At 40.7% G+C, this 19,637-nt stretch overlaps 1 protein-coding gene and 1 long non-coding RNA gene across 19 annotated transcripts in view; one reads left to right on the top strand and one right to left on the bottom strand.

Annotated features, from left to right (window-relative positions):
* The window catches only part of Gm19744, a 29,698-nt gene extending 29,121 nt beyond the window's left edge, over positions 1-577 (bottom strand). Inside the window, exons 1-2 of the long non-coding RNA XR_379026.3 lie at positions 571-577; positions 216-295 (exon numbers count right to left, since the gene is read on the bottom strand). This is a non-coding gene — a long non-coding RNA (predicted gene, 19744). The remainder of the gene's footprint in view (positions 1-215; positions 296-570) is intronic.
* Positions 1-19,637, top strand: part of Tenm3 (teneurin transmembrane protein 3) — a 1,297,160-nt gene that overhangs the window by 678,363 nt on the left and 599,160 nt on the right. For 5 of the 18 annotated variants that reach the window (XM_006509407.4, XM_017312776.2, XM_030243524.1 and 2 more), the window contains exon 1: positions 1,115-7,567. The exons of 1 other annotated variant lie outside the window; for it this stretch is intronic. The gene's annotated coding sequence lies outside the window, so the exon portion shown is untranslated. Of the gene's footprint in view, positions 1-286; positions 7,568-19,637 lie in introns of those variants that run through there. 12 more of the 18 variants (XM_006509406.4, XM_017312774.2, XM_017312772.2 and 9 more) reach the window with 8 other exon arrangements.

Here is a 19,637-nt window from a genome sequence, read left to right as displayed (position 1 = left end):
GGCAGTGTCTTGCTCTCCCACCACCTCGGGTGACTCAGCTGACCCGAAATGCCTACCCTATGGAAGATCAAGAAAAGTAGTTTTCTAAGAAGGTTAGAGGTTTGATTACACCGAGAAGTGTTTCCACTTAAATCCAAGGCAATTACCCGCCCCTTTCCCCAGGTCTTCTTCCCCGGTCACCCAGAAAAGAAAAGGACAGACTCCCACGCACGTACCCCCTCACTTTGTTGGTGCGTGTGAATTTCAAATGGTGCTGTAAGTTCATTAGTGTTTGCAATCAGCGGCCGGCAGACCCCTCATCAGAGCCGAAAGCCGGCAAGAGCCATTCATCAGCATGAAGTGTTATTCATGGATGACCCCTAAATCACGGCGAGAGTAGTAGATACACTGATTGGTCACAGCATGGGAGCCTCGGTGCTTTCCCCGTACCGGCGTGGCTGGGAGGAGGGATGGGAGGGAGGGGCGGCGGTGTGGACGTGGTTCAGTCCGGCAAATCCCATTTGACAGCGAAAAAAGGCAGAAAACCGGGAATCTGATTTTTTGAATAAAGAAGAAGAAGAAATAAAGTACCTGTCATCTTGACAAGTGGCTGAGCGGAGGAGTCAAGGATTATAAATGATCACAGCCAGGTCCAGCTCGCCCTGTGATTGGGCTCTCCCGCGATCCGCACCAGGGAAGCGCATGGTAGGCTCCGCTCCTCTCTCTTACACATACACGCGCGCACACACACACACACACACACACACACACACACACACACGTGTACGCGCCTGGTCTCGGGCACACTCGCCCAGAACGTCCCCCGCCCTTGCCCACAATTACGGTCCTGGATGCTGCTCCCTGGCACAGCGCCCTGCTCGCCTGTTCACCTTTTCCTTCTCTCCTTCCTCCCTCGCTTCCTCCATCCTCCCACTCCCCGGACCGAGAAACCGGGATTCTGGCCGGTGGAGGAGGTTGGAGGGGCCGGGCGGGAAGCGCGAGGGGGAGCGCGCGGGGGAGAAAAAGAAAGTGAACTCATTGGCGCCCGCGCGCTTCCCTCCCCTCGCCGCGTCCCCGGGCCGCCCGGCCGTGGGCAGCGGAGGAAGTTGTAACACTTGCATCTCCCCCTCCCTCCCCTCCCCATCACCGGCCCCCTCCCCCGCGCCCGGCGCCTTTGAATTTGGCCAGGCGAGCGCAGGGGCGGACGCGGCGGCGGTGGCCGGGGAGCGAGCGGGCGAGCGGGCGGCGCGGGCGAGCAGAGCGCGGTAAGTGCGGCGCCGTGCGCCCTCCTTCCTTTCTGGGGTCCTAGCGCCCGGGCCTCGGGCGGGCGGGCGGAGAGCGAGCGAGCGAGCGAGCGAGTGAGCAGGGAAGCGCGGTTCCCTTTCCCAGGCACTGCTCCGAGGGGCGGCTGCGAGTTGGCCAGCCCTACAGGCGGCGGAGCATCCCAGCTCACAGACTCGGAGCTCTGGAGTCCCGGTTTCGGCCTCGGGTCCCCGCCCCTCCCTCGCGTCTGCCACCCTTGGCTGTAGGCTCAGGTGGGAACTTTGGCGGTGCCTCCCACCTGGCAGCGGGGCAGGGTTTCAGTGACTCTGGACTCTCTGGGTTCCCCGAGGAAGATGGTTCCCGGGAGCCTGTGGGGGCAAGGAGTGCAGATGACCTCGTTCTCTCTTTGGGGGTGCTACCCAGTTAGGGACACAACCTCTGGTTCTCTGGGAAGGTATCTGGAGGACTCCAGTGGGACTTCCGGGAGAGCTGGAAGCCTTGGGATGTCAGCATTTGCCGGGGCTGTGGAGAGGAGTCTTCCCCAACTGCCAGACTGCTAAGTTGCCAGGAGTGAAAGAACTAGGGCTGAGGATGCTGAGAGGAGTGGTGATCTCGGCTGAAACTTGATCTGGAAACTCTGGATGGGACTGAAAGCAAACAAAACATACTTTAACCAGGGCATTAAAAAAAAAAAAAAAAAAAAAAAGATGGATGAGCCTGCTGCTTGCTTCAGGTCACTATCACGTCTTTACAGCTGATGAGAGGGGCTTCAGATGTTTCAGGTTGGGGCCAATGATGCCTGATCTTTGCTGAACCCCTTACTAAATGCAGTTCAGATTCCATTCCTGCTGCCTCTCCTGTAAGTCAGTAGTAGAGGTTAACTTGTTAATTATTTTTATGGAGAAACGACAGTAAGCAATTCCATCGGGTATTAATAAAGCGATTGCAATTGTTTTCTGAGGTTCTAAGCTAGAGAAAAGTTCTCAAGACTTTGGAGTAGATGTATTGGAAATGAAATGAACTAGCCTGGCACTTTTTCCAGGACTCCAGGCAGCTGGGCTCTCCCTTAACAATACCTTGTACTTCTTATCTTCTGGCAGTGTATTTATCAAACATTTGTCGAGTCTGGCAGAGTCCACTGGTTGGTCTTTTTACTTGAAATAGCAATATGTGGAGCCATTACCTTGCTCTTCCGTTGTCAGATGAAAAGAAATGAGAAGAAAAGAAAGAAAGAAAAGAAAGAAAGCAAACAAAACTGGCACATTTGGAAACCTTAAAAAAGGACCACCTTAAAGAAGTATACAGCCTAACAATTGTTTTGATTTCTTCTGTCTTTAAAAGACCCCATACCTGCTTGAAAGAAATATTTGTAGCCTTTCTAGAATTAGGGACAGACTTTAGAATTTGGAATAGCTGTATAATCACAATATTTTTAATAAATTGTAATGTTAAAACCTATTTTATACACAGCTCAGTAATCTTATCTTGTATGCTCCAGTGTACACTTTTTGTACCCAAAACTTCTGGCTTGGATTTCTTAATATGTGAAGTTCTTGAGGAGCCTGGAAAGTTTCGATTTTTGATTCTAAATTCAGAGCAAATATTTAATTCTTTATGTAAGAGTAAGAGGTTAGTTCCGTAATAAGACTTGCTAATCCCACTTTAAAATGTCATGGCATTCACAAATTATTCTTAAATTCTTCAAAGCTACGGGGTTTATAATGACATTGGTTATTCTGGTGTGTATTTAGAACTATGAGCATCTCTCTTCCTGTTGCAGTCTCCTTAATGCTCTTGCCTTTTAAGATGAGGAATTTTAATATTCTTCCCTTTAAAAAGTACTACTCTCATTGTAGGAAATATATAACTTTAAAATAATATAAAAATTATGTTGTGGAAAGTAATTCTTTTGAATAAGACAGTGTTGCATCTTATATATACTGAACTGATTTGGGGGAAAATTGTAGTTTGACAGGAACTATGCTAGCATTTATGTATTTGGAAAATAATGAGACTCCTATGTCAATAACATTAAAATTAGCAATTCAGCATCAAGAATATTAACTAATGAACAATGGTTCACTATTTTTTAAAAAAACAGATTATAGTATACGACGTATGGCTGGTTACTTTTCTAAATGGAATGGTTTTGTGCAGCTGTATTTTCTAGAAACAAATGAAAGGGTGTAGTGTGGAGGCTTTTCTTACTCTGGTCTTGTAGGAGTCTTTTGGGCTGAGAAAGGAACCTGCTTTATTAGGGTGAAGACAAAGGAAGTTAAGGACGCTTACCTTTTTATAGAAAGTAAGCTTCCAAATAAAGCAAAAGTTTTTACATTTCTTTGAAAAGGAGACAGGGCTAGACAATAATGATCCGGTTAGCTAGTTAGCTAGTCTAGTCGAAGCTGATCTTCCTTAGCTTTGCTTATGAGAACTAAGAGTAGTGCCTGTCTTTGTAAAGAGTCAAGTCAGTAAGAGACTGGGGAAGTGAAGTAGCTATCACTGTGAGTGGAGCTATCTGTCAGAAACACTAAATCAGTGATGGGCTGCATGCACGAAAATGATGGTTTTTTTTTTTTTTCAACTGCTGTGGAAAAGTGCATTTGGGAATACAGAGGTTTATCTTACCTGCAACGAGGAGTCTAGGAATAAATCCAGACTGTGACCGTAGTCTGTAGGAAGCGTCCACCCAGCCAACTTCCTTAGGCTATAAAGAGTGGCTATTTTAATCTATGTATACTGCCTCTGTACTAAACTTTATTTCAGACCTTAGGATTTAGATTCCTGGGTGGTAGGAGAATGTCACGGAGGTACTATTTGTGCGTGAAGCAGGGTACTCAGAATCAGTTTGAATTGCCTGCCCCTTTGTTGAAGCTTGGCTGGGGAGAACTACTAAGCAGACTGTCTTACACACAGCTCTTGCACTCAGGGTTGCCTTTGAAAGTCAGATGTCCGTTTCAACTCTGCTTTTTCTTACGTAGAGAATATTAGGGGTTGCAAGCTTACTTTGATTGTAATCTGCAATTGGAGATAGCTCCTCTGGGCTTTCATTTGAAGTCTCTGTTCCTCTTTGCTTTAGAAAGTAGGAGGTGACAGTCCAGAGAAGAATCTAACTCACACTTGCAGAAGGAAGCCTTGTCCTGAAGAGGTGGCACACTGATAACAGCACCTTTTCAAAGTTTACAGCAACCAAGTTTGATAAATGATTTCTTGTAAGCTTCTTTTAGAACACATTTAAAACCTAATTTTGGAGATACCAGCTGTTTTAAGAGTTCTAATGGAAATTTTGGGTCTCAAAAAAAAAAAAGGTAGAACAAATGACTTAGACTTAGGCTGAAAACTGATTAATTGTTGTGTCTTATAAAACCTGATTTATTTTATACTTTTTTTTTATACCAAGCATTACCATTATGAAGCACTCCTTCTAATTGAGATTAATGTTTCAGAGCAAAGAAGCGGTTTGGAGGGCTGCATTCATTTTGAGTGCTGTTGTAATCAATTTTAGATACAGTATTCCACAATGGATCAGTTTGCATCCAAACCTGCCTTATTATGTAGAATTAACCTGCTGGTGATTGATAGTGAGGCTTCTCTGTCCTGAAAAGTCATTTGTTTCCAAACAAGTGTGAGGGTTCCTGAAAGTTTCACCATCATACTTCTCAGAATGAAAATCTCTCAGTTGTGGGGACCTAATTTGAGGTTTTTTTTGTTTTTGTTTTTGTTTTTAGAAACATATAATGCAGGAGGAAACAATTAATTCATTTTCAGCAGAAGTCTCCCTTTTTCTCCCAATATAGTATGCATCAGAGTGTCTGCTCTTCTATATCAAAGGAGTTTATGACATTGGAGTCTTGGGTGGTAATTCTTACTCCTTTAGATTATTCCTTCTTTTTATTCCCTTGTTTTCTTTTTGTTTACATCAGCATCCCAGTTGAGTATTTCTGAGCTTTCTTGGAATTAGAAATGCGCACATATTAGGATTTTATTGCAGGGACTGAGAAATACTCTCCAGTCTGATAGGGTGAATTTTATCACTCCACCGTGATGTTTGCATGGGTTTCTTATCTATATCAGGCCTGCTTCAGCTGGGTCAGGTTCTTCAGAAATATAGATTAAAATTTCCGTAGGCTATGGTCTGGATTGCAGCATGGATTGTGGTATACCCTTGAAGGCTCAGTGAGACCGTTGGAAGTTTAGATTAATCTAGAAAAGTTTTGTGCTGTACCTGTGATATAAAAAGGTTTCAAAAGAAAGATACAGCTGTGTATGCTACACAAGACGATCTCATGGTGGCATTGTTCTTTGGGCCCCTGGAGGAGTTATGCCTCTTGCTTTATTTTAAGCTTCTGGGTAAGGATAGATTATTGGCATTGGATTGGTTGTTTTTCCAACTTAAAGCACTCAGTTGAAAGTTGAAGCTGTTAAAAGAAAGCACTTGAAATATCATGTTGAAAGTGGTGTGTTAGACAACCATTCCCGTATAAAGTATGAAAATGCAGAAGCATGTTCAAATATGAATAGGTGTTTTAGACATCTCAGCCAGAGTAGAAGCCATTCATTTGAAGACATTGTGATAACTTGTTTTATAGTTTGATTGAATAACTGAGGTGATTTGTATAGTCAGCTCAGGCACAGTGGATTTGTTAATGATGATCCACTCAGGCCTGTGTCTTTCTACTTAAGTCACTTGTAAATTACTGTCAGCATCAAGCAACATCCTGATAAGTCAGATGAGCAGATAGCTGAAAGTAATAATAGGATGATGCTGAAGATGATGATGGTGATGACGGTGATGATGATGATAATGATATCCTCTTGATAGTTTCTTGAACTCTTAAAGATGGGAGTGGCGACAGATCTGTGATAGGTGGCAGTCTTAACTGACTTCCACGACTTTCAGATAATAGATAGTTATAAATCTAGAAATATGGGAAGCTATGTGTAACATACCAGCAAATTCTCTTTGTAAATTTGAAAAAATTTGAAAGCTCATGGAGATAAAGGTTTTTTTCCTTTTCTTTTTCTTTTTCTTTCTTTCTTTCTTTCTTTTTTTTTTAGCATTTTTCTGACATTTGTAGCAGTCTGTGAGCTCACACTGAAGCGTGGCAGAAGCAGACAATGGTACCTTTTGCAAATTAAATGATTCAATAAGTGATAGTGCCCATAGTCACACCTACATATAGAAACCACTGTGGAATACTATTGGTTGACATATTTGCAAACATTGCAGGGTATTAAGTATTTGGAGAGGGGAGAGGATGATGTCACTAGGATATCATAATGTGATCATATTATTTAGTAATAACCAGCTATTTTATAAGTGGGTTTGCTGTGTCTCTGCCTTGAACCCAAAAGGAGATAAAGGGATGAAGGGAGGGAGGGAGGAGGAAGGAAGAAGAAAAGGGGAGAGGGGGCGAAAAAGAGACTCTGAACACCTTTTATAAAGAGTTATGGGTCTAATGCTTTCCAAAGTCAGTGCTGGGGTCCGCAAGGAAAGCAACATAAAGAGCAGTAAATTGGGTAAGTAAAGATGAACGTTAATACAGATATTTTTTTAACTTTAAAGTATTTGCATTTTAGAACCATGCATGAGAATTAGAACCCTGCTTTCTGAGACTGAATCAGGAATTCTGAATCCTGTGAAGAAGCCATTGTATCACAGAGGAAAGGCAATGTCTCAACAGCCCCTGGTGTAGGTGGGCTTTCTGTAAACGTGGGGCCAAGCACAAAGTCAGGTCTCCATACAGAGACTTAAGTAAAAACTCAACGTTCAAAAACTTGAATAATTTAATAAGATCATTAAGAGGTAACTGACAAAGGTCATTTATATTTGGCGATAAGCTTCTCTATCAACTCACTTCCATCATTCTGTCATTTCTTCAATTAATAGTTACGATTATGCTGAGAGTTCTTCCTTAGTTATTAAAACTTAAGAAGAAATCGCCTGCTAATGACTGTCTTCCTACAGTCAGACTCCGAAGCAGCTGTGGTACCACAACTCTGATTATAGAATTATACAAATTTATTGCCTCTACCCCAACCCCCCACCCCTACTCCCGTCCTGCACAAAAGAGAGGAAAGCTGTCTTTTTTTTTTTTTTAAGTAGAATGAGCTATTTTGTCTTCAGCTAAGCTCAAATCATATTTTGCGATTCGAATTGTTAGCCCCGTATCAGCACGAGGAGGTGTCTTTTTGAACAACCACGAGATCCCAAAGAAGAGGTCTTCATTCAGGACTGACTCCAGCATCTCTGTTGTGCCCAGCATTTGACTCCTGTTCTGGGATGGTATCCTAAGAGAGTTAATGCATGTGGACTGCACACTGGAAGGTATGTTCAACAGAGAGTAAGATGGCATGGTTGAGTATTTGACTTTTAACTTAGAATGAGAAATGCATAGAGTATTTTGATACATTTGCATGAAGCCCGGGCATTATATTAATACTGGAAAATGTTTATTTTGGTCATTATAAGAGTGAAGCTATTGAAACGTGCATCTATTGTTTGTTTTCCGTCTAGCAGATGGTCTTTTAGTGCGTAACATCTCTGCTCATATTTTTAATTAAGGAATTTGGAATTTATCTACATGTAGGTGGGAAAACTTGGCAAGAGACTATAAAAGCGCCGGCATCGGGCCTTCCTCTATTTAAAATAACCACCCAAAAAATCTGCAGGAGACATAGCTAATAAATTTTGTTATTTTTAGAATTTCCAATCATTGCTAGCTAAAGCCATCTTGAAAAAGATTTTTAACTTTTTCCTCATAGGAATAAGAACAAAAACTTCCAATGGTATTATGTTATTTTTATACAGACAAACAAAAATGAAATCAGGATTTCAGATGGAGCTTTTTAGTATTTTGTGTGATTATTAATATTATACAAATGTAGGTGAAAATGTGGCAGATAACAAAAATTTAATGCTGTAAAAATAGATAAATGACTCCTAATACAAAGGACTAAAGATTCCTGTAAAAATAACCATGTTTTGTCTTATATTAAAGACAACTAATACTTCTCAGAGGGATATTTGGAGTCACACAATAGTATCAATATTAAGAGGAGAATAACTGGACACAGCTCAAATAACAGAAAACGTTACCCTCATCTTGCTAGCTAGCACTCTAAACAATCCCAAATCATCCTTAAAGTCTTGGGAAAACCCATGCTGTCCTAGGAAAAAGAGAGCATGTGTGTTGTCCTACGAAACTCTCAATGGATTGGAGTTCAGAAAAGGGTGAGACCTACAGAGGGCTGCCCAGATGTTACTCTCAGCAATCAGAACAGAGCAGATGTGTTCACCCTCACAGTGGTGTAAGCTGGTATTTCTGTTTTAACTTAGCCTTTGACATGTTTCCCTGCCCTGAGGGAGCAGACTGACAATTACAATGAATTTTAATTTAGATGAAAATCAAAATTGTTCCTCAAAGGTAAGACACTCTTCTCAGGTATGAATAGATTTTCTTATCATGTTTTCTGTGACTTAAAAAAAAAAAACAAAAACAAAAACAAGGAAATCAAAGGTCTTCCCTAACCACTGCCTTTGTCCTAATATATGTAACCTCTCAATGACAAGTCTCTGACACAAATATTTTTATATATTATACTCATGTAATTTGACTTGAAAATATTTTTTTCATAATTACCAATTTTAAAACTTTTTTGTGGCAGGGACTTTGAATCAGTATAAATCATAAAATGATTTTAAAATGTTTTCTATTTTGTGTTTTTAGCCTGGTTGAATTTCTGGTTATGTTTTAATTTGTAAGGAAGTAGATATATAGAATTTTTGGTATTCGAACTTAAAGACAGTAATGACTTTAAGTAAAAGCCATTTAAGTAAGAACAGTAAAATGTAATTTTAAAAATTAAATTTATTTTAAAATTATAGATTTAAAAGTCATAATTTTATTTAAAATATAGTTTCAAATAAAGGAGTCCTATGTTATACATTTGAAAATTAAAATTTTATGTGATAAAATTGAACTAAACTGTAATAATTTAAACTACTTATGCATATGGTTTTTATTGGTTACATTTTTCCAGTACTTAGGAAACACGATTTTCCTTTGTGTGAATAATAAGTCCATAATTTAAGAATTATTAGTAATCAAAATATACAGAAACTCACATCTGATTTAAGTCAGCCTAAAACCAAAAATTACCCAATATGTCTGGCAGTCTTAAAAAAAAAAAAAAAAAAAAAAAAAACCATGACTATACTTTAGTTAGTGTACATCACATTTTATGTTTGGACATTTGGAAACTATCATTACTCTATGCAGATACGCAGCCTACACAGATGATGATGAAGTCACTATGTATGTGAAAGATGAATGATGTTGACATTGTTAATTTGAAGTCACAGACCATGAATGTATTTGTAAAGCGAAGTTTACATTTCAAAGAATATCAATTCTTGGTATTCAAAGTTAAGATAATTTCAGTAATGTTATTATAAATCTTCATTCACATATGATACTATCAAGTTGGGTCAGTCCTCAGTTGTGAGACCATAATGGAAGTCTAATGCCTTTTCCCTTAAGTTCTAAATACAATCTGCTGTTTCAAATAAAATAATTCAACTCCAGCCTGTAGATGTGTGGACAATTATACTTCCAAGGAAAGGACTGAGTCCTTTTTTTTCTTTCTCTGATTTCATTGGGCTTATTTTCCTTATAACATCTGAAGGACGTTTCATTTAAAAATTGTATTTTACTTCAGATAGGTCTTTTCATATCACATTTGGTGAATTTTATATTTAACTATATGCCAAGGTTAATGTATACTCTTTAAACCATTAATGTATCACTTTTAATTTAAATATGTCAGGTTTGTAGATTGTTTAATTAGCATTTAAGTTGTGAAAGAGCTATATGATTTGCTTTGAAATTTTTAAATGTTAGAAAAAGGAAAGTATAAATATTTCCCTATCTTGAAAAAAATGTTATTAATAATAAGCCTTTGGGGAACCTTATTATTTTATCTTCTTTTAAAGTGCATGTTCTATGGTATTTTTACTATTTAAATTTAAGTGTAGAACATAGTAACTTGCTTTAGGAGTCGATGCAAATTAATAATGTGCATAATGACTTTTTTATTTTCCAAAGGAAGTGGCTTAGTCTTTGTATATGAGGCCCCGGTTCCTTTAAGACTAACAGTTGTTTGTATAAATGGCTAATTTCTTTTTTGGAAGACCGTTAGATAGTTTTAAAGTTCTCATTATGACTTTTAAAAGAATAGCCCATGAAGCAGAGGAAGCTCTATGGCTCAGCTGCCGCTTTTTGATGAAGGATTACACATCCCTTTCCCCACCCCCCCACCCCCAATCTGTGATCCCAGCAGCTATTGCACAATAGATTCATCAAGAGCCCTAGACTGGCTGGCCATGGTTTTATTTCCTTTAAAGAGTTAGTTGATTCCTTTTCTAGATCAAAACTGTAGGTGGAATTGTCAGACTAAATATACATTTGGGGCAGGAATAGATACAATGTTTCAAATCCAAGATCAAAAACACTAGGATAGCAAAGTTTTTAGAGGAAGCCTTTTCATTTGTTGCAGATAAGCAATGCCCTGGGGACTGTGTGGTCCTCAGTCCTTCAGGTGTTCTACCTGCAGGATGCAGTCTCTGGGGTCCCATAGCAACTCAGTGTGGGAAAGAAACTAATGACTTACAGAAATGAAACTATCAGATAAAGGAATGTTAATTGTTTTTTTTTTTTTCTGATCATGTACTAAAGTAGGGAGTGTGTTACATGTTTTGATCATGGCTTAAAAACATGAAAGCAGTTTGTGCTCAATGCAGGCATGAGAACTCAAAAGAAAATGTGTGTCACGGGGAGTTTCCATTTTGGCATAAGAAATATCTTAAAAATTAAAGTGGTCAGTCATGGTCATGTTTCTACTCACTTCATATGGTCAATGTCAAATAAAAGACAGAACCTAAAAATTAAAATAAAATCAAGTACTGTTTAATTGACATATCTCAATTGTAAAACACAATTGATCCAACGTAATAAAAGCAAGATTCATTGTGTGTAATTAATTTGCTTAAATAAGTACACTGCTACTTCAGAGGTTACTAGCTTGTAAAACTTTCAAAAGAGTAGCCAAGTGGCTTATAAAATAGCACAGTGACAAATGACAGTTTCCTTGCTGTCCCAATGATTCTGCTGTTTTGACGCTTAGTCACTGAAGCGTGCTGTCAACTTCAAAGGATGACTCCACGGTAATCAGATTCTTGAGTGATCATCTGTACAGATCTTAAAGACTGTTTTCTGTTCCTAAATGGTAGATTGAAAGTATTTGTAATATGAACCCCCTACTCTTCCAGTGATATAATATCCTTAAAATGAGTAGTGTTCATCATCAGGCTACTTAGATATATGTTCTTAACTTTTACTTTATAACATGTTTTGAGGAAAAACTTTAAATAATATCCTCAAATATCTTACATAAATAGTGTTTAAATTCCAAACTTCTGGTCAGTAAACCACAGCATTTGGTATATATATATATATATATATATGTATATATGTGTGTGTATGTGTGTATATATATATACATACATATAGATATATACAAAATATATATATAATATAATATATCATAAACACACACACACATATATATACGTGTGTGTGTGTGTGTGTGTGTGTGTGTGTGTGTGTGTGTGTGTGTATGCATTAAATTGTCAACGGTTTGAGAATCATTCACCAACATCCATGTTTCCAGTTCCTAGAATACACGAGCTGTAATTTCGTGTTTGGGGGTAATGCGGATTAAGGATTTGGAAGAACAGGCTTGCTTCCTGAGTCTCATCAGCCCTGTAGCAGAACCCTTGCTGCAATCCCTCTCTTCATTATTCTAAGCCGTTACCAGATTCTAATCTCTTCTGTCGCCACAGCTGTTTGAGAATTTGTTTTTCAGTTGTAATTACAAATACATGTGCTGTGTGTCTGTCACTCACTTCTTGTACAAGTTTGGGAAGGAAGGTAAAGGCAAGTGGAACTCAGCTGTTTATAGATCCTTGGGTGAATCTGATATTGGAAAATTATAGTGTCAGTAGTTAGGGAGAATACATGTGGCCATGCACAGCAGTATTGCCAAGCGGGGGGAAAACAACAGGAAATTGAACAATTCCTTCAGAGCAGGTACAGTTTTGATAGAGTTAAGTATGGCGGAGTAAGATGGCTCCTCTATTTCTACTCCCATCCCCTCAAATGATGAGCCTAAGAGAAACATTCTGATGTTCCTTCACCTTTTTTAAAAAAAAATCATCCATATATGATATCATAGAGGGGAAAGTCCTGAAACCTTTGTGATTAATTTGATGTGCCAAGTTGGAAAATGATTGACATCACCTGGGTGCTTAATAAATAATAGATAAGCAGCAACTTAGCCTTGTAGAAATTTAAGACGCTTGCCGCATGCTGGAGAAGAGTGACAAACGAAAAGCTCTGCTCATGTGTAAACTTTAAGAAATGTTTCCTCGGTTGGGGCTGGAGGGTGGCTAAGTGGTTAAGAGCACTGGCTGCTCTTCAAAGGACATGAGTTGGGTTCCCAGAATCCACATGACGACTCAAAAACATCTGTAACTTGAGTTTCTGGGGTTCCAACACCCTCATCTGATGCACAGACACACATGTAGGCAAAACACCCATACACATGAAATGATAAAAAAAAAAAGAAATGTTATATTTGTTAACTTTTAAGGCCACTCTATCTTACTTCTTTATATTATTATTATTACTATTATTATTATTATTATTATATCAGCATTTTACTCTCTATGTGGTAGGACTTGCTATTCTTAGGAATAAGTGACCATGTTTTCCGTTAGAGATTATTGAGTTCAGTGCTTATGTTAGTTGTCAAAGATGCTACATACATACACAGTTCTGTTTCTTTTCTACATATCTGAGATTCTAGAGAGTGCTTGCTTTCTGGTGAAAATTCTTTGAGGTATAGAAATGATAAGGAGGGATGGGCTGCTTGAGCTTGTTTTGATTAAAGCCAACATGTATGTAGAACCTTGCCTCCCATGAGAACATACTTATTATGGAAAATGGCACTCACAATATGAGGTCAAAATGTGGTTTTTAAATGACTGTTCCAAGGAAACAGTTGAACACTATTTTTTTATCGAATGAGCAAGTTGTTATTTATCTGTGAAAACTTCAGAATTTTCCCTTTCATATCTGACATGTTAGAAATTAATAAGAAACGTAGGCCATGGACCTTACAGAAATTCCAAGGGTTAATGTCTACACACACACAGCACTGTGCCTGTTTGCCTGTGTCTTTGTTTTCAATGTGTACCTCATTGCCTCAGTCCTGTTTCCTCTCCAAATCCTCCAAATCCAGCCCTTCATGTGTCCAAGTGACTGTGTCCTAGAAAGGACTGTAAAAGATGAGGCTGTCTCAGACCACAGAGGGCTTTTATGTGTAGTTGAAGCTTATGATGTAGAGATAACACATGGTATTCAAGGTCATGCAGAAAAGCCAGGAGGGGTAGCGAGAGAATTACCACCTTTGTCAGGTTGCACTCTAACGGTCCATGGCTTTTTGGAATCTCAAAGAATGGTAGCATGTTATCACTAATGCCTCCAGTCTGCCCTTTCATGCAGCATGAAGCTGTTTCCAGTACCTCGAAGCCCCCACTAGGGTGACTCTACATCAGTCCAATGCACCCTGGGGTTCTCCACCACCCACGGACATTGATACCCACCAAAATGTCGGATTCAAAGCCAGTTATCCAGAAAGAGCAAACACTGAGAAGTTGTCACTTTCCCAGTTAAATTAAACGATACTATGTATTTTGCATATTTGCTTGCAAATGCTGTGAAGGCCAGGGTCCCATCCCTGGTTCTGAGGACAGCTTCAGCTACTATGCTGTCTGGTGCTGCACCATCCATGAGTAAATAATTGATGCAGGAATGAAATCTTCCCTCGCACTCCATCAGTGTCAAGCATACTCACCAGTGGATAGTTTCTCACCAGACATCCCTGACCTCTAGACACAGGTCATCACCTGGACCGTTCAAGTTATCAAAGGCTTTGATAAAAATATATCACCCACAAAGAGGTATCAGCATTTATATAAGAACTAATGCTATATGCCTAGTCCTGCTGGGACTAGATGAACCAGGGTGGGGTGGTACCCAAGGCGGGGTCTCCTTCTCTCAGGAGAAGGGGAAAGGGTAATTGGGGAAGGAAATGAAAAGGGGAGGACTGGGAGGAGAGGAAAGAGGGGGCTGTGATCAATATATAAAGTGAATAAAAATTACTGAGAAAAAGAAAGAGCTATAATTAAGTTCTATAAACTATGGAAGAAGATGGGGGTGGCAAGGACAGATACGGGATTTCAGTGAATGAGAGATGTGCTAGGAGGGATCAAGAGAAGACGCCCTAACAGCCATGATGTCAGCAAGTGACAGTGGTGATTGTGGAAATGGTGGGCTATTCCAGGTTATTACCTCTGCAAAGGTAAGCATCCTTCAGTATCCTTCACGGCACGCAGCTCCTCTTGGCTTGACTTTGCCTGTGTTGGAAGGGAACGTGGGAGATGAGACTACTTCTTCACTATCAGAAAAACAGTGCAGTGAGTTGGATAAATGAAATTGACAGGACCTTGAGAGTCAGAGACAAGGGGGGAGTCGGGAAGACTACGCACCAAAGGGCAGGCACTTCATCCAAAAGGAGACACCCCGTAGGAATGGCTGTTGTCTTGTGAGAATGAAGCCTCCTGTTGCCAGATTGTGAGATTTTTCAAGAAATGCCACAATATGAATTATGTGAATCTCTAGATTTTTTTTAAATGTTGGCTCATTGAAAAAAAAAAAGAAAGAAAGAAAGAAAGAAAGAAGAAAAACACAACACACCAAACACACAGATTAAACAAAACACGTCTGCAGGCTAGGCTTGGCAGTTGGGCCACCAGTTTGCAACCTGTGACAGAGAAGCCGAGATGTGCATTATGTATTTAAGAGGCTGCGGATGAGCAGCAAGGCTGAGGATCCCCCGGGAGAAATCTGTGAGGAGCTTGGAGAGGGAGTTTGGGTCCAGATTGTGGATTATCTTAAATGTCATCCTCTTCTACCCATTTTGGAGGAGAAAATGTTTTCAGTTTGCAGTACACTTTTGCCTGCTTTGAAACAGAAACCCAGCCTGCCAGCAAGCCTTCTGTAAGCCTTCTTTGTGCCAAGAGAGGAAAGGGTTAAGCCCCAGGAACAGTTAGGCCTATTCCTTTGCTCTTTCAGCCAACCACCCCAGATCCTGCTTTCCTGCCTCCATGTTTGTTCAGAACACTACATTCTTGTGTGTGTGTGTGCACCTGTGTATGTGTGTGCGAGGGCGTGTGCATAGATCAAAGGCAACCTAGATGTTGTTTCTTAATTTTTATTAACCACCAATTTTTTATTTTGGGGGAGAACGGGGGCTCTCTCCTGAGACTCCCCTTCAAGTAGATTAGGCTGACCAGACAATGAACACCAGGCATCTACCACTTTCTACCTCCCCTTTGCCAGGGCAAGCAAACTGTATGACACCAGGCTTTAAAAAGAAAAAAATGGTTTCTGAATATTCTGCAGGTCCTCAATGCTTGTAAAACGAGCACTTTACCAACTAAGCTCCTTCCCTACCCACCCTCACCACAAATACTAGGCTCTCCATAACCTTAATACCACCTATCACTTGAAGAGAACCCCGATTGACAATTGGCAGTAAACTAATGTTATCATTATCACCTGCATTCTTACTGTTATTTTGATAGCATGAGACTGATACCCGAACTCCAGAACTGAATTCTCGAAGGAAGAAAAATAAAATAAAAAAGAGGTCCTTACACTTCCCTGGACACATTTGTCATTTGTCAGTGGGGAGCAAGCTAAGGTCTGGAACTAGCAAAGTCCTCTGATGGAATTTCTAGCATTTGTTGGCTGGGTGACTTTGGGTGGAGCCCCTTCCTCTGATGGCTCTTTGGTGTTGCTTTGTAGGGGCCTTGCCTGGTGTCTGCACGTGTAGACACCATGGTGATGGTAATGATAGGGTAGTTATCACTGTGGCCATTGTCAGGAGTATTTATGGCAAATACTATACTCACCAGGATGGTTTTATGTAGGCGTTTGTATCAGGTTTGGGAGCAAAATTCATGCCTTGCTATGCCTTAGGTTGCTTCCCCACCCCCTTTATTTTTTCTTAGACAGTATCACAAATACACGCAGTGAATTTTAGTTGTTTCCCCGCCCTGTTCATCTTGCTCCCACTCAAGTCCTTTGCCCTAACGAGGCTGCCTCCCAGTCCCAAGTCTTTCTTTTATGTGTGACCCACTGACCCTAATCAGAGCTGGCTGGACTTTAATACAGTGATAGAAGCTTGTGGGGACGTTCATGAGGATAAGATGAAGGAAAACATGGAGAGGGCTTGCTGCAGTTTAGGGTGCAGAATGAAAGACATACGGGGTGGAGCATGGATGCCCAGTGCTTCGGGGAGGGGACAGTGCTTCTCATTCTCGCCCTCTGCTCTCTCAGTCTAGCTCTCTGGCTCTGGCAACCATGACTCAGCTAGATTCAGGCTTCTGCTGGTGACCTTGCGTGTCCTCCAGAGTGCAGCGCTGCTTTTAATTTATGAATGGCCACTAACAGCTTTGCTTGGCTTACCCAGTCCATGGTGAGAGGAGAGTTGAAATACAGATTTCTGGTTCGGCCTAGAGAGCAGGAACTGTACAGCCCGTGCTGGCCCATCAGGCGGTCCACACAATAGCAGGGAAGTAGGAAAGGTCCCTGGTGCTGATCCTGTGTCACTTAAGAAAGAGGGTCAAGCCTGAGATGCATTTTCGAGATGTGTGGGAAAATGATGGGAAGATTCTTGACATTTCGAGGGGTACAAAGTTATCTTTAACATTTATCTAGCCACACTTAGTGATCTCATGGAGGGAAGAGTCTCTTGTGATGGGGACCAAATTGGAAGTCTGTTCGGCTTATTTTTCTTAGATAGGAGGAGAGAAAATACATGGTTGCTTTTTCTTCTCTATGACTGCTGATAGCCTAATAGTACATTATTTATGTTATAATATTTAGAGATTCTGGGGGAAATTATGGGAACTTTGTTCTTGAATTTATAACATATTTTAAATGTGTTGGATGGGAAAACTCTGCTTCAACTTAATAATATATGTGAAATATATTAGTGTAACCAGTATAAATACTTCGAAAGCAAAAAGCAGCCAAAACAGTTTCTACTCAACTAAGAATAACAGCATTTGATTATATTTTGCTCTTCTTCCTTCTTTTAGTCTTATCTATTCATTGTTTTAAGTTTTGAGATAGTCTTGCTATGTAACCAAGAGTATCTAGGCTAGTATTTGCCTCCAGGGTCACAAGCCTGTGATTAGAGGCATGAGTTTGTTTCTTTTTAAAATACATGATGCATATTGTGTGTGTGTGTGTGTGTGTGTGTGTGTGTACCAATATGTGTGTGTGTGTGTGCGTATCCTTTCATATATTGCTTAGCTCAATATTCAATATATTTTTTAGCATTTTTGCTGAAAAGGCATCTCTAACACAGTTGTCTGTGAAATGTTAGTTGGCTCCATCGTAAAGTAGTCTCTTGTGTTTTTTGGCTGTAATGCCTTCAGTAAGCTTTTGTTTATTAAGCATAGGAACACAAGCAGCGGCTTCGGTTTTTGCAAAATTATGGAAGCCCTAACCGAAGGGATAACTACAGAAGACTAGGGACAGCGTGGAGCTAGAGTTAAATTGGAGGATGTGTAAAAAGTGACACGGTCAGTGGAAACTCAAGACCAGGAATGTACAGGGTAGGGTTAGTTCTCACATTGTGTTAACCTCACCATTTGCGAGGCAGTACTCTTAATCGCTCTCTAAGCATGCTTCTACTGCTAAGACAACGTACCAGAGACTGTATCATTTATAGACAGTAGAGATGCATTCCTTACAGTTATGGAAACTGGGAAGATCAAGATTGTAAGTTCAGCATCTGGTGAGAGGACCAGCCTGTACTTTTAAGATGACATGGTGAAAGCTGTATCTGGCACAGATGGCAGAGGGGGAAGGCTCCAAAAGAATCTAGCTAGTTCCTTCCAGTGTAGATGATCTCTGTGGCCACCTAAGTGCCCTATCTCTTGGCTCTATTTTGGAGAGGATTAAGCTTTGTGACTTTGGGACTAAGCTTCATGAATTCTGGTACTTTGACAATATCCAAAGCACAGTAGTTAGTGTTCTCAGGTTGAAGGTACAAAGCAGCTACTTCTGTGTGCACCGTCCCAATGTTTCCCATCCCATCACACCCCTCCCCACTGTGGTCACCAGTGCTAGAAGGCTAAGTGCCATTCTCCACGGCAGCTTCATTCCTCACGACTCAGTCATCAAGCCATCTGAGTCACCCTTCCCTGAGGCTCCGGTACCATTACCCTTCCTGAGTTTCCGGTACCTGTCGCCCTTCCAGAGTCTCTGGTCCCCATCCCTCCCTTTTTTTTTTTTTTCCTCACTGTCAGTATCCTCATCTGCTCTGAGCATCATCCCTCATCTTGATGACTGCAGCGTATCGTCCACCTGGGCCACCTGCCACTGGCTTTCATCTCTCTAGTCCATTTTTGTAGATTGCTTCAGAGAGTCCTCCTCCTCACATCCTGACCTGATCATGTCCCTCTCCTCAGGAACTCACAGTGGCCCACCTTTACAGGATGAGTTCCGAACTGCTTAGCATGACAGTTGATGTCCAGGCCTCATGACCAAACTAACGACCTTCTCAGGACCTTCTTGCTCTATTCCCCAGTGCCCTTGGGCAGAGGGCTTCACAAGTGGATTTTCTTCCTGCTCTCAAACAAGACAACTCTCCCCACCCCTGTGCCACGTTAAACCTTTGCAAAATTACTCTTAACTATCTTGATAGGGTTGTTTATATTTCTCTCTCTCTCTGCTGTCATGCTATTGCAGAATTTGCAAACCTGTGTGGTATTTATTTTACTCTGTGTTAGCTTTCAGCTTATTAGAATTTAAGACTTTGAGTACAAGAAAAAAATTAGAAATTATACAATTTTGGTGCTTTATTTGCAAATGGGACAAAACTGAGGCTTAAAAATGTACCTATGTACAGTCTTTCTCTCCTTTTCTCCGTGTCTTGTCTCTGTGTCTCAGTCTTTCTTTTTCTCTGTCTCTTACATTGGGTCTCACTGTGTAGCTCTGGCTGGCGTAGAACTTGCGATGTTGACCAGGCTGACCTAGAACTTGCTGAGATCCACTTCCCTCTGCCTCAGTCTCTTCATTTTGAGCATAGGAATAAAGACATCCACCACCACACCCACCCAGTGTCTGCTTTACAGCTATGCTTGCATTTGATCTCAGAAACCATTCCCAAAGAGAGCTCCATGCCCAATTCTGGGT

The sequence above is a fragment of the Mus musculus genome, chromosome 8 (assembly GCF_000001635.26).
Source record: "Mus musculus strain C57BL/6J chromosome 8, GRCm38.p6 C57BL/6J".
NCBI lineage: Eukaryota > Metazoa > Chordata > Mammalia > Rodentia > Muridae > Mus > Mus musculus.
The sequence above is the reverse complement of the archived record's forward strand: the minus strand, read 5'-3'. Positions and strand labels throughout refer to the sequence as shown.